At 49.8% G+C, this 24,370-nt stretch overlaps 1 long non-coding RNA gene across 2 annotated transcripts; it reads right to left on the bottom strand.

Moving 5' to 3' along the window:
* Window positions 1–907: 907 nt before the first annotated feature.
* Window positions 908–23,472, bottom strand: LOC122458666. 2 transcript variants are annotated; one of them, XR_006278803.1, is made up of 4 exons: window positions 23,328–23,472; window positions 21,739–21,784; window positions 12,334–12,450; window positions 908–1,806 (listed from the first exon to the last, which is right to left on the bottom strand). It is a non-coding gene; the product is annotated as an uncharacterized LOC122458666 (long non-coding RNA). The 2 variants fall into 2 exon arrangements; XR_006278800.1 differs by lacking the exon at window positions 23,328–23,472 and having other exon boundaries at window positions 21,739–21,934.
* Window positions 23,473–24,370: the final 898 nt, after the last annotated feature.

Raw genomic sequence — 24,370 nt, 5'->3', positions numbered from 1 at the left:
GCTGCTGTGGGAAGCCCCGGACCCTCCACCTGCCCTGGGCAGCACAGTCCAGGGGGTGGGGACATGGGCTGGGACTGGTGCCTGGGCAGCTCATACCATGGCCCGGCTCTGGTTTCCAGCCTGGTCAGGAGCTGGGGCCTCGGGGGAAAGAGGAAGTGTAGGAGGTGGAGCCACAGTTTCAGCACCAGTAGCTCCTTCCATTTCTACACACAAAGGAGCTTCCTGGGGGATGGGAGGAATTATGCCAAATACCATCCCCAGGCCAGTTTGGGGAACACTCCTGCCAACAAAGCGCTGTTCATACTGGTGCTTTTTGTTGGTAAAACTTTTGTCATTTGGGGGTGGTTTTTTTTTTAACACCCCTGAATGACAAAAGTTTTGCTGACGAAGTGCCAGTGTAGACAAAGCCTAAGGAAAAAGAGGTAGGGTGAGGCAGCCAGAGATGGATTCTATTACAGCTTGTCTGGCTCATGGCACTGGCTTGGCCAGAATGGACTATGGCTTAATCTCTGCCTCTCTTTGTTCACCTCAGGACTTTCAGATGCTGTATGCCAGGTGACTAATAACCTGCTACCTTATTTGGAGAAGGCTCCCTTGTGTTGCTGCAAATACTCCCTGAGAGCATTGCACCCTGAAGGGGTACAGTACAAGCCTCCCACAGGAGTCTGGTTTGTCTGGATTTGCTGCAGGGAGTCACCGAGAGAGAGTCAGGGATCGCCATTGCTGAAGGACTAGTCTCAGAGCCTTGGAGATAATAGGCCTGCCCTAGTGGAACTGTGTAGGTCCCTGGGCCTGGCACATTAAAGGGCTCACTCCCAAGACACTGGTTACAGGTGGAGGCACGGACCAGATCCTGTGGATCCATGGCAGTCCTGCCTTAGACCACAGAACCATTTGCCAGAGACTGTTGGTGGTCTTTATTTTTGTATAGCATACAGCCATGAAGAGATGGTTGATGCTAACCAAATAAATAAATGACGAACAATAATAATAATAATGCCAACACGGCTAGAAAAACCACTAGTGCATGCAGTGACAAGACAGGAGCATAAAGGAGGGAGGCGTTTCGTTCTTTTGAGAGACGCATTATAAAAACACATTAGAAAAGAGAATATAAAAGAGTCACACGAGTTGGGACTTGATTTCCAGTCACGTCTGCACAGACCCAGCACTGGCAGCACAGGGGCATTATGTTGCACTTCAGGACTGTGGAGGTGCTTTCACAGCTGCATAGGGGAAGCTTGCACAATACCGGGCTGGGCTATGTCCTGACACTAGACAGTGCTACCAGTATCTCACTTTCGTGAACAATAAAATCACTCTTTGATTCCTGTTCCTTCTTTAAAAAAGGCCCATCAATGCTCTTTCATACATTTCTCTGAACTGCTTCTTGGTTTGGCGTCTCAAGCTCGTTGTTATTACTGTCAGTTTTTTGCCGTTCCCTAGTGTTGCTGGGGTCCACCATCACTTCGTCGCTAATCGTTACCAATGTGTCTTTGCTTTCTTTTCTCTGAAGTCCTCTTTCATTTCCCTGGCTGTTAAACTTCCCAGAATAGAGATAGTCAATGTAGTTTTCAGGCTTGTTGGAAACAATATTGCTGATCATCAGGGAGAAAAGGAGGAAGCCAAAAAATCCAACGATGATAAGGATGTAAAAAGAGGCCGTTATCTCCTCTTGCTCCTTCAAGGCCGGGCTGGTGAAATTATTGAGTCTAATGCTTTTCCTCTCTTCCACATACATCTCAAGAAAATTCTGCAGGACAGAGTTTGTTTCTGAATGATTGAAATCCATTTTACAATTCCACTCTGGAAATAAAGAAAGCAACTGTAAGGAGCCTATTTCATGCTTTCGGCTTCCTCAAGGACAGCTCTGAATTGACACTGATATGAACATATTTTAGATTACTTTCCCCGCCCCAAGTCAAAACAAGTAATAACCACAGTTGGTATGTACTGACCACAATCTACCGTTCTTCCATGCACAGAACTTCCCATAAAGTCAACGAGGGGTTCATGCAAAAACCAAGGGGTGAATGTATTGGCTATTACATTGGTAAAGAAAACAGAAAACTCCATGGAGGGGATTCTCTTTTCACAGTGCTGTGAATCAGAATCAACTCTATTGCAACCAGTGGCATTACACCAGTGTGCAACATGCATGTACAATATTAGCACAATGGGGCTCTGATCTGTGATTGGGGTTGGTAGGTATTACTGTACTAAAAATAATAAATGGTCATTAATAATAATACTAAGTGAGAGGCAAACGAAAACTGTATTCTACCTTTGTTCAATGAGTAGAAGTACTATTGACAGCTGTGATGGTACCAAGTTAGTTACAAGTTTTTTTGTATAGTTAGTGCCCACACTGTACGCACAGAAGCCTCTCTGACATCCTTCATAAATAGAAGCCACCATTTCTCTCTCCTATATGACCAGTAACTCACTTCTTTCCTTTGTCCTTCATTCTCTGAGGATATTACAGTCCAGAACCTCAGCTGGTACTGCACAAATCTGTGTAGCAACACTGACTTCAATGGAGAAAATGCTGATTTATGCCAGCTGAGGATCCGGCCCCAACTATTGATTCCCCCACTAGAAAACAGTCAGAGCCAATTCATATCATATGAAACCAAAGCAACACTTATTTTAAAGAAGTACAGGAGATGAAGAACCAAAATAAAAAGAAGTTAAATATCAAACATCTGAGGTGGGCAATAGAGAAAGCTCCTTCAAACCAGCACTGTCCTTTAATCAGAGCAAAGCCATGCAAGCCATTGAGCAGTATTAAATATGGGTTACCCGGGGAAGAGATCATGCTCAGGACCCAACCTCAGGGCAGGCTGCATCTCCAGTTAGAACCTTCCTCTTCCCTTCCAGCCAGCTTGCCTGGACCCTCTCTCCCTGGAAAGCTGTTTTATAGCATCTCCTCACCATGTGAGGAAGATTACTCCTGACTGAAGAGAGTACGCCATTTCCTCTCCAGCCCCTTTCCTGGTGAGTATTAGGAAGCCTGATCAACTGAAATGCTAACTGCGACTGGGCACATGAAGTTGCAGTAACATCCTGAATGACTCAGGTTAAGGATCACTGGTTAACCTTCCCCCTCCCTCCTTGGAACTATTATCTTTTAATGGCTGTGTTTACCTTACCTTCATGGTTGTGACTGGGCCATCTGGAATGCTATTAACATTCAAATCCAGTGTGTGACTTTTCCACTTCACACCAGACACATTCATAATAGCAAGCACAGATTTACAAGCACAAGGACAGGCACCGAAAATGTAGCAGGTGGATTATAATAAATCACAACCTCAGTGGGTGTTTGGGACAAATATCAATGGTAGATCAATTTAGATTGGTACAAATACATCCTTACAAAATACAGATATATCTATATACATATATAGACAGATATAGATATAGATATATATTATGACAGGGTCAGGTCAGATGGCTATAGGAGAGTAATCCTATTGGGATCCGGGAAGTGGGTGGGCGAAGCCTGTCCACTGCTAAAGGATCCCCCCCAGCCTAAAAGGGGGATCCACAGGTCCTAGATACCAAAAAATTCCAGGGGACAACTAATGAAATAACAGGGACAGGAGTGTGGTCAAAGGGTCAAACGAAGGGAACCGGATGGGGACACCAAGCAGAGAACCCCGGACAGCGCCCACTGCTCCTCAAAGGCATCAAGGGAGTCAGAGAATGCCACTGAGAAGAACTCTGCCCGGATATGTGAACGGACCGAGGATCGGAAATAGGCCCCACGGTCACAGGAGACTCCATCAGCAACCTCCTCACTCTGGTTTTATAGATGGCCATTTTAGCTAGGGCCAGGAGGAGGCTGACCAGGAGATCCCGTGATTTGTGGGGCCATGGATAGGGAGTGCATAGATAAGAAGGTGAGGGGAGAAGTGCAACCAAAAGCACAATAAAATATTGGTGAGGAGCCAGAATAGGAGCTGCAGCCTGGAACACTCCAAGTATATGTGTGCCAGGGTTTCCGCTCACACCGCAAAAGGGGCAGGTGTCTGGGATTGAGGTGAACCGCGCCAAGAACATGCCCGTGCTCACGGCTCCATGAAGGAGCCGCCAACAGACATCCCCGGCAGGCCTCGGGACTAAGGTGGAATATAAGCTGGCCCACTGGGGCTCCTCACTCTCCAAAGTTGGCAGGAGGTCCCGCCATTTTGTATCAGGGTGGGACACGAGGGTGAGGGTGTGAAGCACGAGCGTGTATAGATGTTTTCTTGGCGCGGTTTGAAAGCAGACTGGCTGCATCTCATGCAGCCGGCTTACAGTGAAGGGGTGAGGGGGTCAGTTGGGTCCATGGGGCAGGGGTCCAATTAAAAGGTCCGGCGGGCCTGGGGTAACGGGTGGGCGGGGCGTGCCCTTGTGCAGGACTTGGTCAAGATAAACCCAAGCAGTGGGCGGCAAAGTGGCCTTCACCTCCTGAAGTATGCGCCAGGGAGTACAAGGTCTGGAGAGCCCCATATGCTGAGCGAGCATCAGGGGATCCAGCCAGTCTCCCCGGTCATAGTCCAGGAGGTCTCCGACTCTTGTGACTTCTGCCAGGACCAACCTCTGGCGCACCGAGCGGGACTCCGCCACCTGCACACGGAGCTGGGGGATGTGTAGCAGGGGCTCCGCGAGGAGATCTGCCCCCTCGGTGGCCGCCATGGACCTGGTCGTTGAAAACAGTTTCCAGGTCCGGAGGAGGTCCTGGTAGAAGACCAGCAGCCAGGAGAGGTCTCGTGGAAGACCTCTCGAATGGAGATAAAGGAGCTTCCAGTCGTATCGGAGCCCTCAGAAGCAGCGCAGGAAGGCATGTGCCAGTATGCTCCACGCCGGACTACCTGCACCATAAAGGAGCCTCTGCAGGTCTGGAGATGGAAGACATGGACCTGAGCAAGAGGACATTTCAGGCCCTGCCCTCCCTCTTCCAGAGGTAGATGGAGATCCCCTACAGGGACCCAGTGCAGTCCTGACCAAAAGAACTCCAGAATCGATGTCCGGAGGTTGGCCAGGAAACCCAGGGCCAGGACCAGGGTGTTGAGCCAGTACCCGAGCATGGACAGGACTAGTTGATTAAGCACCAGTGGTCTTCCTCAAAGGGAGAGGCACTGGAGTAGTCCTGTCCATTTCTGGAGCCACTCTATCACCCCGCCCTCTAAATTCTGCCAGTTCTCTGGCGGAGAAGGATGCGTGGCAGAAAGGTGAACGTCGAGACAGAGCAGCGGAACCGTGCTCCACCGGATGGCCTGAAGTGCGGGTGGGAGGGAGCTTGCCTGCCATCAGTCCCCTACCACCAAGCCAGTGCTCGACCCAGTTGACCCGCACGGAGGAGGCTGCCGAATAGATGGCCTGGCAAGCCTCCACCTGCGCCAAATGATCCGGGTCCTGGACCACAAGGAGCACGTCATCAGTGTACGCCGACAGGACCAGCCGCAGCTCCAGCTACCACAGCACCAACCCTGTCAACCTCCTTCGGAGGAGATAGAGGAAGGGCTCGATCGCCAGAGCGTACAGCTGGCCCGAGAGGGAGCACCCCTGCTGTACTCCTCACCTGAAGCTGACCGGTTTGGTCAGGGTCCAGTTGAGCCTGACCAGACACTCTGCGGAGGCGTACAGCGCCCAGAGAAAATCCACAAACTGGGGTCCGAAGCCAAACGCTTGCAGAGTGCTCAGGAGATACCCGTTATCAACCTGTCGAATGCCTTCTCCTGATCTAAGGACAGGAGGGCAAACGACAGACCATCCCTACACCTGAGTTCCAAAAGGTCCCGGACCAGATACAGGTTGTCGAAGATGCTGCAGCCCGGGACGGTGTACGTCTGGTCTGCGTGGACCACGTCCGCCAGCACGGACCCTAGCCGCAGCAAGATTGCTTTTGCCACGACTTTATAGTCCGTGCTGAGGAGCGAGACGAGACGCCAATTTCGTAAATCGCGGAGGTCCCCCTTCTTCAGCAATAAGGCGAGCACAGCTCGCCTGCACAAAAGAGGGAGGACCCCGCTCTGCAGAGACTTGGCTTAGATGGTGACTAGGTCTGGGCCGAGGACGTCCCAGAACACGTGGTAGAACTCCACGGTCAGCCCGTCCATGCCCGGGGATTTTTTGGTGGGCATATGGCGGAGGGCTTCCAAGAACTCGGCCAGAGTGAGAGGCAGGTCTAGCCAGTCTCGGTCGCCCGCGCTGACCGTCAGGAGTCTGTGCCAGAGCACTCTGCAGGTGTTAGGATCGGTCGGATCCGGGGAGAAAAGGCTTGCGTAGAAGGCTCTCGCCCTCTCGCACATCTCCACCGGATCCGTGAGGGGGGTGCCATCTTCTGCCAGAAGGCAGATGACATATTTCTTAGCCCCCCTCTTTTTCTCCAGGGCGTAGAAGAAGTGGGAGCCGTAATCCATATCCCGAAGGAGACAGATGCGGGATCGAACAAAGGCAACCCGGGCCCGATGGTCCTCGAGGGCCCGGAGCTCCTCCTGCTTCTCCCGGCACGCTCCGCAGAGGGGCGGATCTTCGGGACTGGCGGCCAGACGCCTCTCCAGCTCTAAGACCTCCCGTTCCAACTGCTCTATCGCTGCATCTCTCTGTCAGCTGGCGCCCCGGCTGTAGTCACGGCAGAAGAGCCGGGCGTGCACCTTCCCTAGGTCCCACCACCGCCACACCAAGGGAAAGGCACGCCACTGCCCTCACCAGGCCAGCCAGAACTCCCGGAAGGACGCCACGAAGCCCGCATCCTCCAGCAAGCTGTTGTTAAAATGCCAATAGGCCTCTCCGCACAGAGGGAGGCTGTCACAGTGGCTAAATGATGGTCAGAAAATGAGGCCGGCCGGATGCTGGAGGAGTGGGCTTGTGAAAGATGGAAGCGTGATAAATAAATGCGGTCCAACCGGGAGTGGCTCGACTGATGGGCCTCCACCCGGACAAAGGTGAACGTGGAAGTGTCATCCGGGTGGTGGTCGCGCCAGATGTCCACCAGGGAGTGGTGTTCAACTATCTCCTGGAGTACGGCGATGGTGGCCGGGCTGTGCTCGGTCCCCGAGCGGTCCCGCTCCTCAAGAGTGATGTTAAAGTCCCCTCCCAGGACCAGGCACTCATGAGGATCCAAGGTGCCGAGGAAGGCGGACGCCTGCTGATAGAATTGCAGCCACTCCGGGCTCGCTGCCGGGGCATAGATGTTGACGAGGTTGACTACGAGCCCCTCCATGCGGACCCGGAGGTGCAGCAGGCGGCCCGGCACAGACTCGGTGACCCCCAGCACCTCAGGCCGTAGGTCGGGGGAGAACAGGGTCGCCACTCCAGCTATACGAACTGTGAGATGGGTAAAGTAGACCCTGTCCCCCCAATCCAGCCGCCAGCTGTCTTCGGCGGTTGGATCCATTTGGGTCTCCTGCAGGAAAACCACAGAGTACCCCCCCTCCCGAAGGAAGGAGAGCACCTGGGACCTGTGGACACTCATCCTACAGCCGTGGGTGTTCAATGTTGCGATGGTAAGAGGTGCCATGAGGAGGGTTGGGGGGGATCCTTGCTGGAAGGGACGCTCGCGTCTCCTGACGGGCTGTGCAGCAGTCCGTGACCTACCCATAGGTGAGTAAGGAATCACGGAAGGGGCGGACCTGCTGGTAGGCCACAGCGCCCTGCCTCCTGGTCCTTTTACCCTCTCCCATGAGGGCCCTTGAGGCCCGGAGGATTTGATTAAAGTCCCCCCATCACTGGAGAGCAAGCTGGACTTTGTTGCGGGAGCCATGGACGTCTTCTAAAAACTCCCCCACCTCCTCTCACAGTGCATGTAGGGGTGGGGTTACGGTCTCCTGGTTACTCCCTGACGGGGCCCTTGGTACAGCCCCGTGGCCCACCGAGAAGGGCAGACAGGGTGCGTACCCCCGACAGGGCTCCTGATGGGTTGGCGCCACTAGGCCCGCCTCAAACCCTAGGGTGATAGGGGACAGCGGAGGGAGGATAGCAGCCCCTGGTGAGTTGGGATGGGTAAACACAAAGGCCGCTCCTTGGGGGTCATCTATTGGAAAAGGGAAGGAGACAGCCCCAGGGGCGGCAATAACATCTCGGGAGGTGGACGGGATAGGGACGGGGACAGGGGCAGGGGTAGGGTTTGAGGTGAGAGTCTGGGCGGGGAGAGGGCTCTCAGTGATGCCGGGCACAGGCTCTATGGTGGATTTGGCAGCCACGGCATCAGGAGGTGGACTATCTTCTGTAGGGCCCTCTCCTGGGAAGGAGGTCGAATGCTCCTCACCGACGAGGGGTGCCCTTGGTGGCTCGGGTCCCGGCCGCATGGCACTGGCCGTCACCTCAACAGGCTCGGTGGCCCTCAGCGGGGTGCCATCTGCAGCCGGGTTGATGAAGGAGTCCAGGGGCTCCTTGGAGGTGGGAGCGGAAGCAACGGTTAGGGGGAGGGAACATGGGGAAAGGGGGGCTGGAGTGAAGTCGCCCAGATCGAGGCCCACTGGCATAGGGTCGTCCTCCCCCTGGGTGACCGGGGTCAGACCCAGGGCCTCGATCTCCTCATATATGGATGGGAAATCATTTTCTGCCACCCCGGGATTCTCCCCGCCGGCACCTGACACGATGGTCGCCTCGGGGCACACTGAGGTTTCAGATGGTGCCAGGGCAGGGGGGGCTCCCTTGGGGGCCTCAGAGGGGAGGGACTCCCATGGAGGGGAGATACTGCCTTCCAGTGCTGCCACGTCTTCCCCAGCCAGCACTGGTGGATGGAGCACACCCGTGGGTAGAGCGGAAGGCTCGGCATCGGTGCCCCTCTTCCGGGGGGCCTCCGCATCAGATGGGAGGAGCGGAGCTCGAGCCTTCCTCTTGCCCCGGTTCCCCTGGACTAGGGCTCAGCCCTCCATGGCATCATCCAGGGCTGGCTAGCAGGGGTCGTGTCAGGGGGCAGAGGCGATGGCTCAGGGACTCGAGGAGGTAATGGTGGAGCAGCACAAGGGAGGGAAGTTTCCCCTTGGGGTGGGGCCTCTCCCATGCTCGGCAGTGTCCCTGCCGCACCCTCCTCCACAGGCCCCACCAGATTGCAAGCAGCGGGGGCAGGGCTCTTCCGCTCGTCTGGGCATAGTTGGGGAGGTGCCCCTTGGGCCCAAGCGGGAGCAATGGTGGACTGGGAAGGAGGAGGGATGGTTTCGGGTGCCGGGCAGCCAGGCGCGCCGGCGATGATGGGGCCGGTGCCCTGCCGGGGCTCAGGAGTCCCAGATGCCCCTCTGTGCCGGGCCAAGGGGTAGTCCCTCTGGACATGACCCATCACCCGGAAGAGGTAGCATTGGACCCCCCCCGTGGAGTAATGCACCCGGTAATGGGCCCCCTGGTAGGGGACCAGGAAGGACCCCTCCAGCACCTCTCCGTCGCGCGCCGCCGGCAGCAGTTGAAGCTGCACTTGCCGGCGGAACGAGAGGACGTGACGGAGGGCGGGGTCTTTGCAGCCCAACGGGAGATGGCTGATGACAGAGACGGGCTTCCCCAGGGTGGAGAGGGCGGGTAACAGGGTGGCATTGGGAAGAAAGGGAGGGACGGAGGTCAGGACCAGGTGGACACCCAGGTCCTCTAGTGGCTCCAGTGGGACGAACATGCCCCCCACCACCAGGCCCTTCTCCACCGCCTCCTGGGCGGCGGCCTCCACTGCTAAGAAGACGACGACCTTGCCATACATTTTGGAGGCCGCCACAATGGCCGTGGGCCCCACCACCCTCGCCAACGCCCGCACATAGGTCTGCACGTGGGGCGAGGTGGGCACCAGGAGGCAACGGACACTGTGCTTCCTGGTCATGGTGGGAAAGGGGCCCCGGCCGCTATAGCTGGTAGCAGAGATGGTGGGTGGGAAAGATGATGTAGCGGCAGGTTGGGGGGGCTGCCACCACCTGGACGTACGCCCTGGTGGCCGGGGGGAGGGACACCCACAGAGCTGGTGGAGGGAGCAGTGGGTAGGGAGGCCGTGGCTGGTGGCGGGGCTGCGGCAGTGGGGGCAGTCCCTGCCATGGAGGGCCTGGTCTTTTTGGCGGGGCCCTTCCCCTTCTTCTTCCCCTGGCCCTTCCTGCCGGCTGGGGGGACTCCCCTGGAAACCGAGGGGGCAAGAGGCATGGCAGCAGCGGAGGTCACCCCGGTGCCCGCTATTGCTGGCGCCCTGGCAGGGGCAGGTGGTGTGGCAGCGGCGGGTGAGGTAGAGGCTTGGGGTGGTGATGGAGGGGCAGGCGGGGGAAGGGTATCTGGGGCTGCTGGAGGGGTCCCACCCGTCATGTCCCCTGCCATAATAAGCAGGGAGGGAGAGGAAAACACCAGAGAGAGGAGGGGAAAGGGGAGGCAGGTCGACCACTCCTCCCCACTAGGCTGCAGGCAGGGGAGAAGGGCGCCAAAAAGGGGGGGGCCAGATGGGGGGGGTATCAAGGGCTCGTAGGGGACAGTCACCGACTCAGTATAGGAATCCAGCTCCTCTAGCTGCACTAGGGGAGGGAGGTCACAAGAATGTTGGGGGGGTGCAGTGAAGGGGGCAAACTCAAACAGGGGAAGAGCACAAGCGCATGGGTGGGGGCATGGGCGCACTGGGTAAGGGGCCAATCAGGGAAGGGGTACCCCATGGGGAGGGGGGAGAACCAGTCCGGAGGCAGGACAGGGAACTGAGGAGCTAGCTTCAGAGGCTGGGGCAGGGCAAACAAACAAAAGCTGCAGAGGGAAAAGGATGGGGCAGGCAAAACAAAACTGAAGCCAGCGAGGTGCTGGGGTAAAGGAGAGGGCAAAAAGGCTGCAAGGGGCAAAATGGGGCAAGTAATGGTGGACAAAGCCGGGGCTCACTAAAGGGGTCCAGTCCAGGGGGATGGGGGGGCACGTGCACCCTATGTATGCTTGCAAAGAGTCAGTTTGGGCTGGCTGCTGCTTCAGGCCCAAAAGGTGGGGAAAGGGCGCAGTCGGCCAAGCAAGCAGCGGAGTCCCAGAGGCAGGAGCTGAGGCAGATGGTAAGCAGCCAGTGGGGGTGGTGGAGGGGGCAACAGTGGTGGTACTGGTGGGGGTTGGGGGGGACACACAGATGGATCGGGGGGCAGCTCCACACCACACCCCATGTCCCTAGAAACACGGTCAAGACCCCCACCACAAGAGCACAGTTTGAAAGTTATTCAGTCTTAGGGCCCCCTCCACGGTGGTCTGCAAAGTCTCTAGGTGCTCCCTCACTGGTAGATGATCCTCTTCTTCTCCTCCTAGGGCTTCAGCAGCTCCAGGCAGCAGACTCCACAGCAGCAGCAGCTCCAGGAACTCCAGGTGGTGGTCCGGGTAGGCAGAAAGGACCCCTCTCACGTGGTGGTGTCTACAGCAGCAACGGCTGGGGTCCCTCACTCCTCCCTTCTGGGGAGTGGGCCAGCAGGCTCCCCCCCAAGGGGCTACAGTTAGAGCAGTAGCAACACCTGGGAGTGGAGGGGTCCAGCAACCAGGTAGGAGAGAATGGGGAGGGGGTGGTGTCTGGCCCAACCTAGGGAGCAGCTGGATCAGCAGGGAGAGCCCAGGGCTTAGCAGCAGGAGTAACAGCCTTCTCCCTCCAGGCCAGAGGGCTACTGGAGTGTAATCAAAGAGAGAGCTATGGGTCCCCAATTAACCAGGTCCCTTTTCCCTGGGTAAGGGAACAGGGAAGGTTCCAGAATAATCAGGAACCTTCTGGAGACAATTAAGACAGGCTGATTAGAACACCTGCAGCCAATCAAGAAGCTGCTAGAATCAATTAAGGCAGGCTAATCAGGGCACCTGGGTTTTAAAAAGGAGCTCACTTCAGTTTGTGGTGTGCGTGTGAGGAGCTGGGCACAAGAGGCACTAGGAGTTGAGAGTAAGAACGTGGACTGTGGGAGGACTGAGATGTACAAGCATTATCAGACACCAGGAGGAAGGTCCTATGGTGAGGCTAAAAAAGGTGTTGGGAGGAGGCCATGGGGAAGTAGCCCAGGGAGTTGTAGCTGTCACACAGATGTTCCAGGAGGCACTCTAGACAGCTGCTTTCCACAGGGCCCTGGGCTGGAACCCGGAGTAGAGGGTGGGCCCAGGTTCCCCCCAAAATCCTCCTAACTCCTGGTCAGAAACAGGAGGAGTCGACCTGGACTGTGAATTCAGAAAAATGGCCAAGCTGAGGGCTGCCGTGAAGCTCCAAGGTGAGCAAATCCGCCAATAAGCGCAAGACCCACCAAGGTAGTGCAGGAACTTTGTCATAATATATATATATTAATATATATATATACACACATAAAGTGGCACCTCTACCAGAAATTACAATAACAAATTCAATTAAACTGGCCACAGAACACGACCCCCACCCTCAAAATCGGATAACGTTACCTGAGCTCAGTTGTGGCAGAGATCTGTGTTCATGACGCTATCCACACATGAAAGGTGTCCTTATGGTCCCTGGTTTTCAGAGATGAGTAATTTAGTAGGGAATCAACTCCATGTGGCCTGGAAAGTAGCAAAAAGTTATCACCCTAAGGAAGAGTTTCCAAAAGTAAACAAGATGATTTAGGCTTTTTCATCTTATATTAGGAAACTAATACCCTCCTGTCTCTCTATCCCAGGCCTGCACAACGTACGGTCCACGGGCTGTATGTGGCCCGCGTAGGCTCACGGTGCGGCCCGCGGGAGGTGAGTAGGCAAGCGGTGAGGTGGGGCAAGGGGAACTCCTCCCCACCCCAGCTCACCTCTGCTCCGCCTCCTCCCCTGAGCACGCCATCCCACTCTGCTTCTCTCCCTCCCAGGCTTGCAACGCCAAACAGCTGATTGGCGCCGCAAGCCTGGAGGCGGGAGAAGTGGAGTGGCTGTGGCGTGCTTGGGGAGGAGGCGAAACAGAGGTGAGCTGGGGTGGGGGAGCTGCCGCATGGCTCCTTGGGTCAAGGGGGATGGGTTGCAGGGAGCTGCACAGGGGGGTACCTCGGGGGGGGGCAGGGAGCTGCCGCAGGGCTCTGGGGGGCGGGGGTGGGCACAAGGTGGAAGTTGCACCGGTCCTGGGTGGTGGGGAAGGAGGGTGTGTTCTGCGAGGCTGGGCAGCGCTGGGGGGGGGGGGTGTTTCCGCGGGGCTCGGGGGTTTTGGCCCTCAGCTGTTTTCTTTGGAGTAATATGGTCCTCGCTGCTTTACGAGTTATGCAGGCCTGCTCTATACTATGCCTGAGGAGTTCCAATCTCTTGCTGCACCCGCCAGGCACTCAGAAAGACCTTGCATCCTATACTATCCTTTGAGATAGTGCAGCCTGCTTCCCTTAGCTCACCCAGCCAACTCCATGGGCAGTGCATATGCCAGCATTACACCATGCACAGATTCTCCCAAACATTGTGGACCACTTAAGCCAGTATCACAGCCTCTCGCCACCATCTGAGCAGGGCTGGGGATCTACTGTTTCAATAGTATTCTTTTTATATGTGCAATGTCACTGGGACCACTCACTAATAAATCAGTTGTGTTCCACTTTCCAGAAATTAAAACACTGGTATAGTAGAGACACAGTGGAGATGTCTGAACAATGTGGAACTCGCTGGCCCATAGAACAATGAAAAACTCTGGGCATATTTTGAATGCTGTATTTTACCTGAAACTGCCTTGACAATGTTAATAGTAGTGATACGTAACAAAATATAACAGAAAAAAACGACAGTGTGCGATCGTGCCTGCAGAAAACAACGAGCATTTGAGTCTGCTGACATCACAAGAGCAGATAGAGCAACAGCCGTTACTGTAATGAACAAGTAATTAATAACAGGTTAAACATACAACACACTCTGACTTTTATGCAGCAGCCTCTTCAGGACTTTCTTGCAGAAGATGTAAAGCAACTGACAAGAACAGCACCTGCAAACACGTACAATAAAGGAAGAGGGAACAGGCATTTTGGGCTTGATCTTGTGCTTATTGACACCAATGGCAAAATGCCCATAAACTTCATTGGTGCAGGACCAGCCCTTTATTGACCTCGGGTTCAAATTGGCTGGTCTCAAGGAGAAATTAAAAATTTAGTTTTTGGACAGTACCTGTAGCAACTGAAATTGTGTGTATAAAATCCCCCTGCATGAATTGGAAATTTATATTATTTGACAAGGTGTGTGTGCATTTTACACACACACACACACACACAGAATTATAGAGTTTAAGGCCAGAAGGGCACAGTAGATTACCTAGTCTGTCCTCCTGAATATCACGGGCCTCTAAACCCCATGCAGCTACCCTTGTATTGAGCCCAGTAAACTGGATTAGACTAAAGTACTGCAGCCCTCAGGATGCTAAACAATTTTGTGCCACTGGCAGGGAACAGGAAGGACCTAGGCCTGAGGCCCTTGCAATGGCAGGAAATGTATTTGATGAGATATACCTAGATGATCCTAGCACGTGCAAGCAACGTATGTCTATACACATAAACATACATAGAAATGTATGCACACACACACAGAGCTATAGAGAGAAATACACACACAAGCATATGAACACATTAAATACATACAAATTATATATATATATATAGCCTAATATGTCAAAAATGACTAGTGATTTTGGGTGCCTCAATTTTTGGATGCTCAACTTGAGACATTTTGAAGGTGGACGATTTTTATCAAGCAGGTAGGTAGACCAGATTCTAATCCAAATGATACATGGGGAAGATTTAACTTAATTGTATAGTTGGTTGAAAAACAGGACATCATTTGGGGGAAATTGTTCCTGATTATTTTCTCCTTTCTCTTAAATTGAAGTCTGAAATTTTGAATTTTGACATTTGTTGCCAGCTCCCTAGCTAATCAAAAACAAGATGAAATGTTTTTTAAAATTGTCACTGACATTTTTTTATTTGAAATGTATGCACACACACACAGAGCTATAGAGAGAAATACACACACAAGCATATGAACACATTAAATACATACAAATTATATATATAGAGAGAGTTAGGGTAGTCAGAATAAAGAGCATTGCTGTTGCTAGCTAGACAGCATCATACTCAGTGAAGAATCTGGGGTTGAGGCCTCGATGATAACAAGCACTAGAAGTAAGAATAAGCCAACTGGTGCTGTCTGGAACCTTTGTCCCTTCTCTAGCCTGCCCTGATGAATTTGGAAAAAGATCAAATAAGGAGAACTTTCCCATACACCTCAACTTGGCCGTGCTCCTCCTTCCCAGATTGCTCCTCAACATACTGTCAGTTTCTTTAAATACACTTTAAATACTAACAGAATTATTCGGGCATAAGCTTTCGTGGGTAAAAAATCCACGATTTTTCTTCAGATGTGAAGAAGTGGATTTTTTAGCCCCGAAAGCTTATGCCCGAATAAATCTGTTAGTCTTTAAGGTGCCACCGGACTCCTCGTTGTTTTCCTTTCCTGAATTGTATGTGGAAGGACAACCCATTCTGAAGTCATCTGCAGATTGCACTGGATTTTGCAATCTGGATCTGGCACTAGAGATTGTTCTCCAGTGCTGGTATTTCTTGTGAACAAAAGTAGGTGTGAGTTTGAAAGCACGAAAAAATCTTAAATGTAATGCCAGTAACTTCCTTTGCTTCATCCCCTTCATCACTATGCTTCTGCTGAAGCATAAAAATGTCCTGGGACAGAATAGCAGCATCCATAATAACAAATCATGAGGAAGCTGAGTCAGGGGACAGCGTTGGGGTGCAGGGCAGAAGAGGGAGAAAATGAAGGATTTCTCCAGGAGGAGAGTTGTGGAAGTATATCCAAAAATACCACCTATATACATAAAAAGAGAGCATGATTTCGCAGCCCAGACCAAGCCATAATTATCAGCAGGGCTAGCAGTGAAATATTTACTGCTTTTCAATAAAAAATATATGGGCCACATGCTCAGCGGGTATAAATTGTCATAGTTTCATTGACCTCTATGGACATACAGCTATTTACACCAGCCGAGGCTCTGGCCCACATGTAGAGTGAAATTAAGAAATTACACTAATTAAGAGCTTTGGGAGTGTTATCAGCCTTACAACAGTAAACAAGATCTCTGTGAGCTGAGCTGTTGTTTACAGCTAGGATCGATGCAGTCTTTCAACGTGAACGGAATGCGTCCTTACATCATTGCTATGCAGAAGGGCCAGGGGAGGCCTGGAAAGCGTGTGTGGGGACATTAGGAAGAACACAGGCTAATTGCTTTAAAATTCCTTTAATGAAATTAGAAAATTATGGACCTTTCAATGTGCTGTTGATGGGTCTGGAAAGGCATCCAGAATTTCGTGTGCCAAAGAATCTTCAGAGTCATTGACACTCACACTAATGTTTTTATTTGTAACATAGTAGCTTTGTTTCTGTGCATTAATTTCTGTGCTATAGTGGATGGAAGGTATTAATAATTCCATGCAGTACCCACTCTCTGCTACGGAGAATCAGATAGCAGGTGTTGTGCCACTGCCCGTCCAATACACAGGCCTCTTTCACAGGTCAAATGTGTCATCAGCATAACACCTCTGGTTTTCAGTGGCTTGGGGAAACAGAGTTCTGAGCCAAAGTGTTCCACAGCCCATCTCATTATACTATTACAGTGCCATGCCACTCGGCTGGTCCTAGTCCTCTGTCTTAGTTCAAGTGGAGATGTGAGGTGAAGGGCTGGTTGAAATCCAGGTCTGTTTGTGTGAGATTTCAAGAAGTCTCTCTCTTTTATGACAACTTTCATTTTTAACTTTACTGATTTCACATTACTGGTTATTCTAACAGGACTATCCGGTTTCCTTCATGTAACTGTCCATAGCCACAAGTAAAATACAAATACTTACACAGCAAACATGTGGAGTGAATTACAAGAATCCTTCATGACTCTGGCAGACCAGTTGCTAGCTCATGCAAATGCCCATAGGACTCACGTGAAGACTGACAAATACATAGCTGGAGACCAGTCTGGCTCACCTGTGTATTAGTATTGTTAAAATAGGTATTAGAGTTATAAAAATGTGGTTAGAGTTTAGAATGTATGAAATGCTTATAGGATGTTGCAAGTATTAATCTCACTGATAACATCTTTACCATCTTTACCTTATCTCTACCTAATAACGTGATATAAAATGTTTGCATTGTAATCCTCTGTAATTGTGTAAGCCATCAAACTGGAAAGAAACATTAATGTAAAATGCTGGCTTGTGACAGAAGGGGTTAGGCCAGCCCACCAACAAGGCCCATTGAAACCAAATGAGCCACTGTGATACATCAAAGAACAAAGTCTTTGTTAAATGCATTTCTTCCCACTTCCATGAAGAGGAGACTCATGAACTTGCGTGAACTCATCCCATCAGCTTGAACATTGTGGGGAAGGGGATAAAAATTCCTTACAAGAAGAAAGTATCTTTAATGATGCTTGGACTCTGAGGGCCAAGGATTACTAAGCATAAGGCAAAAGATCCCCAGTGCTTGGCCTGGGTTAGCCCTAAAGAAGACATAGAACTTGCTTATTATAGAAGCTTCTATTACCTTTTAAAACTTAAGACTGGCACTCATTTGTGAATGTATATTTACCTGCTTTAACCTTGTAAATAACTCACATTTCTTTTTCTTAGTTAATAAAGTATTAGTTAGTTTATTATAGGATTGGATACAAATGTTGTCTTTGTTGTAAGATCTAAAGTGCAACTGGCCGGAGGTAAATGATTGTTCCTTTAGGATTGGCAGTAACCTGAATATTGTTGTGATTTTTGGCATAAGGGACCATCTATCACAAAGGCAAGCTTATATGGGGAGAAAGTTAGGTCAGAGTACCCAAGGAGACTGTCTGTGACTCCATAGTAAGGCTTCAGAGTAGCAGCCGTGTTAGTCTGTATTCGCAAAAAGAAAAGGAGTACTTGTGGCACCTTAGAGACTAACAAATTTATTTGAGCATAAGCTTTCATGAGCTACAGCTCACTTCATCGGATGCATTCGGTGGAAAATACAGTGGGGAGATTTATATACGCACACAGAGAACATGAAACAATGGGTTTTATCATACATGATATGATATCATATCATATATGATAAAACCCATTGTTTCATGTTCTCTGTGTGCGTATATAAATCTCCCCACTGTATTTTCCACCGAATGCATCCGATGAAGTGAGCTGTAGCTCACGAAAGCTTATGCTCAGATAAATTTGTTAGTCTCTAAGGTGCCACAAGTACTCCTTTTCTTTTTGCATAGTAAGGCTGTTATAGTGTGTGAGGAGTCCATACTTGATAATTGGTTGGTGAAATCTAAGTATAGAACTCACAACCAGTTTGGGGTTTGTGCCCTGTTTCCTGCCCTAAGGCTGGTACTCATGCTTGTGAGCCACCGCAGGGCAGCTCCACACCCTTTACTTACCATGGAATTTGCCACCTGCTCACATTATACAAAGAGTGTAATTAGATAAAGCTCAATTCCATTATGACGGATTGATTTAGTCCGGTGATAGAAGCCTCAGGCAGCTAAACATAGACACCTGCTCTTCTTTTCTTTAATACAGGTTATTCTTAAATCCATATTTTCCCATCCCATCTCCAATGGGTTGGCTTCCATTAAGGCAAAGGCAGGATATGGAGTCACTGTTAATGATACTCCATGCTGTTTGGCCAAAAGAGATGCTGATCCAGCTATGGATATAAATAGTGGAAGTGGTTCAGATAAAAAGCATCTCCAGAAGTGATTAAAGATGGCATATATATTTACCACCATTCAAATGTATATCATATATAGGCTGGTATAAGGCTCATCTCTTCAGTCACACCCTCTGCCTGAAGGTGTGATTGCAGGGAAAATATAAAGCTATTGTTTGGGGTGGGAATCTTTTGGGCTGTTTTTGTCACCACATTGTTCGATATTTTGACCTATGTTTGCAAACATCTGGCTCCCTTTTTGCAGATATAATTTGTGCTTGCAAAATTTGTACCCACATTTTTTCTCTGCACACCAGCTTTGTGATTATAATCTGAAAACTGATGCCATAGAAATGCCACCATGGAGCTACATGTGTATTATTTCTCAGTGACATCATACCCAGCTAAATCAACTTACTAATGAAACGACATTTTTCTCCAGGCCAGCTCTTTAGAGAGAAACTGAGATGTAAAAGTCAAAATGGGGTCCATTTTGTTTCAGGCATCAGCACTACTAAAAAGAAGCTTCTACTGGAACTTAGTTAACAAGTCTATTGATAATGCATGAACCAGAATAGAATCCAGCTCACTCTGTCATAGCTGCATTGGCTCTGAAGATCTAACAAGAGTAAGAAGCAGTAAAAAACATTTTTTGTCAGCAGATGGAAACCTGAATTCTCACAGGGAACAGATTTGCTGAGTAAGAAAGTGCCACCTTTGCTGACAAAGGAGGTGCTGTCGTCATCATGAATAGGTCGGAGTATGAACAAGAGGCTACTAGGCAGCTCTCCAACACCACTTTCTACAAGCCATTATCCTCTGATCCCACTGAGAGTTACCAAAAGAAACTACAGCATTTGCTCAAGAAACTCCCTGAAAAAGCACAAGAACAAATCCGCACAGACACACCCCTAGAACCCCGACCTGGGGTATTCTATCTGCTACCCAAGATCCATAAACCTGGAAATCCTGGACGCTCCATCATCTCAGGCATTGGCACCCTGACAGCAGGATTGTCTGGCTCTGTAGACTCCCTCCTCAGGCCCTACGTTACCAGCACTCCCAGCTATCTTCGAGACTCCACTGACTTCCTGAGGAAACTACAATCCATTGGTGATCTTCCTAAAAACACCATCCTAGCCACTATGGATGTAGAAGCCCTCTAAACCAACTTTCCACACAAAGATGGACTACAAGCCGTCAGGAACACTATCCCGGATAATGTCACGGCTAACCTGGTGGCTGAACTTTGTGACTTTGTCCTCACCCATAACTATTTCACATTTGGGGACAATGTATACCTTCAAATCAGCGGCACTGCGATGGGTACCCGCATGGCCCCACAGTATGCCAACATTTTTATGGCTGACTTAGAACAACGCTTCCTCAGCACTCGTCCCCTAATGCCCCTACTCTACTTGCGCTACATTGATGACATCTTCATCATCTGGACCCATGGAAAAGAAGCCCTTGAGGAATTCCACCATGATTTCAACAATTTCCATCCCACCATCAACCTCAGCCTGGACCAGTCCACACAAGAGATCCACTTCCTGGACACTATGGTGCTAATAAGCGATGGTCACATAAACACCACCCTATATCGGAAACCTACTGACTGCTATTCCTACCTACATGCCTCTAGCTTTCATCCAGATCATACCACACGATCCATTGTCTACAGCCAAGCTCTACGATATAACCGCATTTGCTCCAACCCCTCAGACAGAGACAAACACCTACAAGATCTCTATCATGCATTCCTACAACTACAATACCCACCTGCTGAAGTGAAGAAACAGATTGACAGAGCCAGAAGAATACCCAGAAGTCACCTACTACAGGACAGGCCCAACAAAGAAAATAACAGAACGCACCTAGCCATCACCTTCAGCCCCCAACTAAAACCTCTCCAATGCATCATCAAGGATCTACAACCCATCCTGAAGGACGACCCATCACTCTCACAGATCTTGGGAGACAGGCCAGTCCTTGCTTACAGACAGCCCTCCAATCTGAAGCAAATACTCACCAGCAACCACACACCACAACACAGAACCACTAACCCAGGAACGTATCCTTGCAACAAAGCCTGTTGCCAACTCTGCCCACATATCTATTCAGGGGACACCATCATAGGGCCTAATCACATCAGCCACACTATCAGAGGCTCGTTCACCTGCGCATCTACCAATGTGATATATACTATCATGTGCCAGCAATGCCCCTCTGCATGTACATTGGTCAAACTGGACAGTCTCTACGTAAAAGAACGAATGGACACAAATCAGATGTCAAGAATTATAACATTCAAAAACCAATTGGAGAACACTTCAATCTCTCTGGTCACTCGATTACAGACCTGAGGGTGGCTATTCTTTAACAAAAATATTTCAAAAACAGACTCCAACGAGAGACTGCGGAATTGGAATTAATTTGCAAACTGGATACAATTAACTTAGGCTTGAATAGAGACTGGGAATGGATGAGTCATTACACAAAGTAAAACTATTTCCCCATGTTATTTCTCCCCCCCACCCCACCCCTCACTGTTCCTCAGATGTTCTTGTTAACTGCTGGAATTAGCCTACCTTGCTTGTCACCATGAAAGGTTTTCCTCCTCCCCCCCCCTCCCCCCCCGCTGCTGGTGATGGCTCATCTTAAGTGATCACTCTCCTTACAGTGTGTATGATAAAACCCATTGTTTCATGTTCTCTGTGTGTGTATATCAATCTCCCCTCTGTATTTTCCACCAAATATATCCGATGAAGTGAGCTGTAGCTCACGAAAGCTTATGCTCAAATAAATTTGTTAGTCTCTAAGGTGCCACAAGTCCTCCTTTTCTTTTTGCGAATACAGACTAACACGGCTGCTACTCTGAAACCTGAAATTTTCTGCCCATAATTATACTTCAAGCAATTCTGAATAATTGCTATTCATGAGCTCATCCGTCTTTGGATGATTCTTAGTTTCCTCAGCACATGATGATCATGATGACTGACAGATGATAATTGATTGAGGAAGAGGATGGTTAGAATGCTCATCCAAAAGCCCCATCCCCCTATCCATCCAGAGTCTGATGCTGGACCATGAATCAGATTAACAACATAGAGAGTTGGATTTATCTATGGCTGAAGTGGAAGGAAGGGGCAGTTTTCTTACCTTGACTTTTTCTTATTGTTGGTATGTTCAGGGGGGATCCCAGCCACTGTGGAGTTGTACAGTGGAGGTAGGGTTCAGGGGTGGTTTGACATATTAAGGTATGTCTCTATTCCTCTGCTCAGGCTCCTTTCCCACGTAGGCACTGACTTTAAGTTTTCCCCAAGGGTGCACCACCTGTGCTCTGTCCCGAGGCTCCATCCCCACTCTGCCCCTTCCCACAAGGCGCCATCCTTGCTCCGCCTCTTCCCTCCCCTGAAGCCCTGTCCTTGTCCCCCCCTTCCCAAGGCTCCGCTCTCACCACCCCTCTCCCTACCCCCACTCTGCCCCCTCCCCAAGGCCCCACCAGCCCACTACTCATTGCTCTCTGCCCTCCCTCAAGCCCTCCCTGAGCTGCCAAACAGCTGTGGCTGGTGTGCGCTGGACACCCACTATTTTTCCCCTGGAGCCCCCACAGGGTCGGCACCTGTGCCTTCCCACATGCTGTGCCTCTGACCCAGGAAAGCAGCACAAGGAGCAGAAATACATAGGTTGGAATGAGAAAGAAACAAAGGCAGAGAAACAATTTAAAGGGAAAGAGCCAGTCAGAAAAAGGGACAGGAAAGAGAGAGAGGAGGTGGCCTGAGACAAAAGAGGGACACAAAGGAAAACCCGTGGAGAAGATAAAAAATGGAGTTCGCACCCTTAGGAGCTGGCAGAGCCTACAACACACCAAACAACTTTTGGTCACTACTGACCGTGGGTGGATTTGAACTAGTGACCTAAGTGGATTGTCCTTGAAACAAATGGAACAGAAGGTGCTACAAGTTCAATAACTATTTATAAATGTATTATTTTTAATGTGTGTATGCCTGTATTTTTTCAGCCAGGCTAGAAACTACAAATATTCAAATACAATTAAAAGACTTCCGGTAGAATATTTCTGATTTCATCAAAACAGGAAGCAGTGGGTATCTTTATTACTATTATGAAAGATTTGGGGCCAAAATCTTCCAGTTTTACTCCTGGTGAGTAGCTCCTCGCTCTGTGAGTAGTCCCACTTGAACCTGCTTGAAAAGCAAGGTATTGCTCATTGTACAGATGTCAGAATCTGACCCTTATATAGCAGCAGCATTTTGCATGGGACTTCACAGAGATTTAATAAAGAACCCTGGTCCCTGCCCTGAAGAACTTACAAGCAAATTAATAGTTGTTTACATAAATTTGCACCGGTTTAATTAAACTAGTTTAGTTGAACTGGTGCAAACCCCTGTGTGAACACTCTTATTTCAGTTTTAAAATGGCTTATTTTAGTTTACTTTAAACCCGTTCCTTATTAGTTCAAGCTAAACTGAAATAAGCCTGGTGAAAACCCAAATAAGAGGGTCTACACAGCCTTTTGCAGCAGTTTAACTAAGCTGATTTAAAATCAGAGCTCTAGTTCATGGTCCTGGCATATTAACAGATAAATTAGATAACATAAAACACTCTTGTAAGACACTCGTGTCATAACACCACTTTATGTCTTAGAATCCAGCACAATACCCCACAAGAACACAAAAACAGAGCAAGAGAGAAAGCAGGCTGCTCTCTAAAACAGAGGCATAACTCACCCCACTTTACACTGGCCGGCTGTAGACTGACTGCTGCAAGGCCCAGATCACTTGCTTCCCTAGAGAGCCCCTAGCCTGCAAGCAGGACGAGGAAACACATTTGAAGTGCCAGATTACAAATTTAACAGTTTTCAATACAGTACAGCTAAACTGGCGCAACTCTGCATTTAGGCAAGCCCTTAGGCAAACGTAGAACATGGTGAAAATAGACAAGGGAGTAGGCAGAGAAGGGAGGGGCAAAGATTAACACCGTGTGAGGAGGCCTGCTTTGGGAGAGCTCTATTCCAAAAGGACAGAGTGAATAGAGGGAGCTAATCATCCAAACGTCTGAATGGTCAGCTGCATCAAACCTCCAAACATTTTGCAGTTCTCCCATCATTCTCATACTATTCCTTTACAACATGATCCCATATTCTAATGCTGTTTGGACACTGAGAGGCGCTGACCGCAGCAAGAGTTGGTCAAAGCTGTCATCTTGAAACAATTATTTGAAAAGAAATAGGGGGTAGGGATAGCTCAGTGGTTTGAGCATTGGCCTGCTAAACCCAGGGTTATGAGTTCAATTCTTGAGGGGGCCATTTAGGGATTTGGGGCAAACATTGGGGATTGGTCCTGCTTTGAGCAGGGGGTTGGACTAGATGACCTCTTGAGGTCCCTTCCAACCCTGATATTCTATGATTCTATGATTCTAAGTCAGTGGAAAATATTGCCCGCAGTCTTCAAAATGTCATGACCTGGCTATTTCTAGATTCATTTTACATGAAGATCTCTTCACATAGCTCTTCACATAGTTATCTAAAAAATTGTTATCTGTGGGCCATATCCCGCCTTTGTTTCTCATCTGACTCTTCCATTGACATTAGAGGACTGGATATGGCCCTTTAATTGTAACTTGGGGAAACAAAGAGGCTTGCATCATTTGTTGTGGGCAAATGTGCACATTTTTGGCTCCTATCCTACAATTGTTAGTCATATAATTTAAGTAGCAAAGCTTTATAATAGTGTCTGCATGACAGCAATACCATTCTGTGCTTCATATCCTG

The sequence above is a fragment of the Dermochelys coriacea genome, chromosome 1 (genome assembly GCF_009764565.3).
Source record: "Dermochelys coriacea isolate rDerCor1 chromosome 1, rDerCor1.pri.v4, whole genome shotgun sequence".
Lineage (NCBI taxonomy): Eukaryota > Metazoa > Chordata > Testudines > Dermochelyidae > Dermochelys > Dermochelys coriacea.
This window is presented reverse-complemented; position numbering and strand designations above follow the sequence as displayed.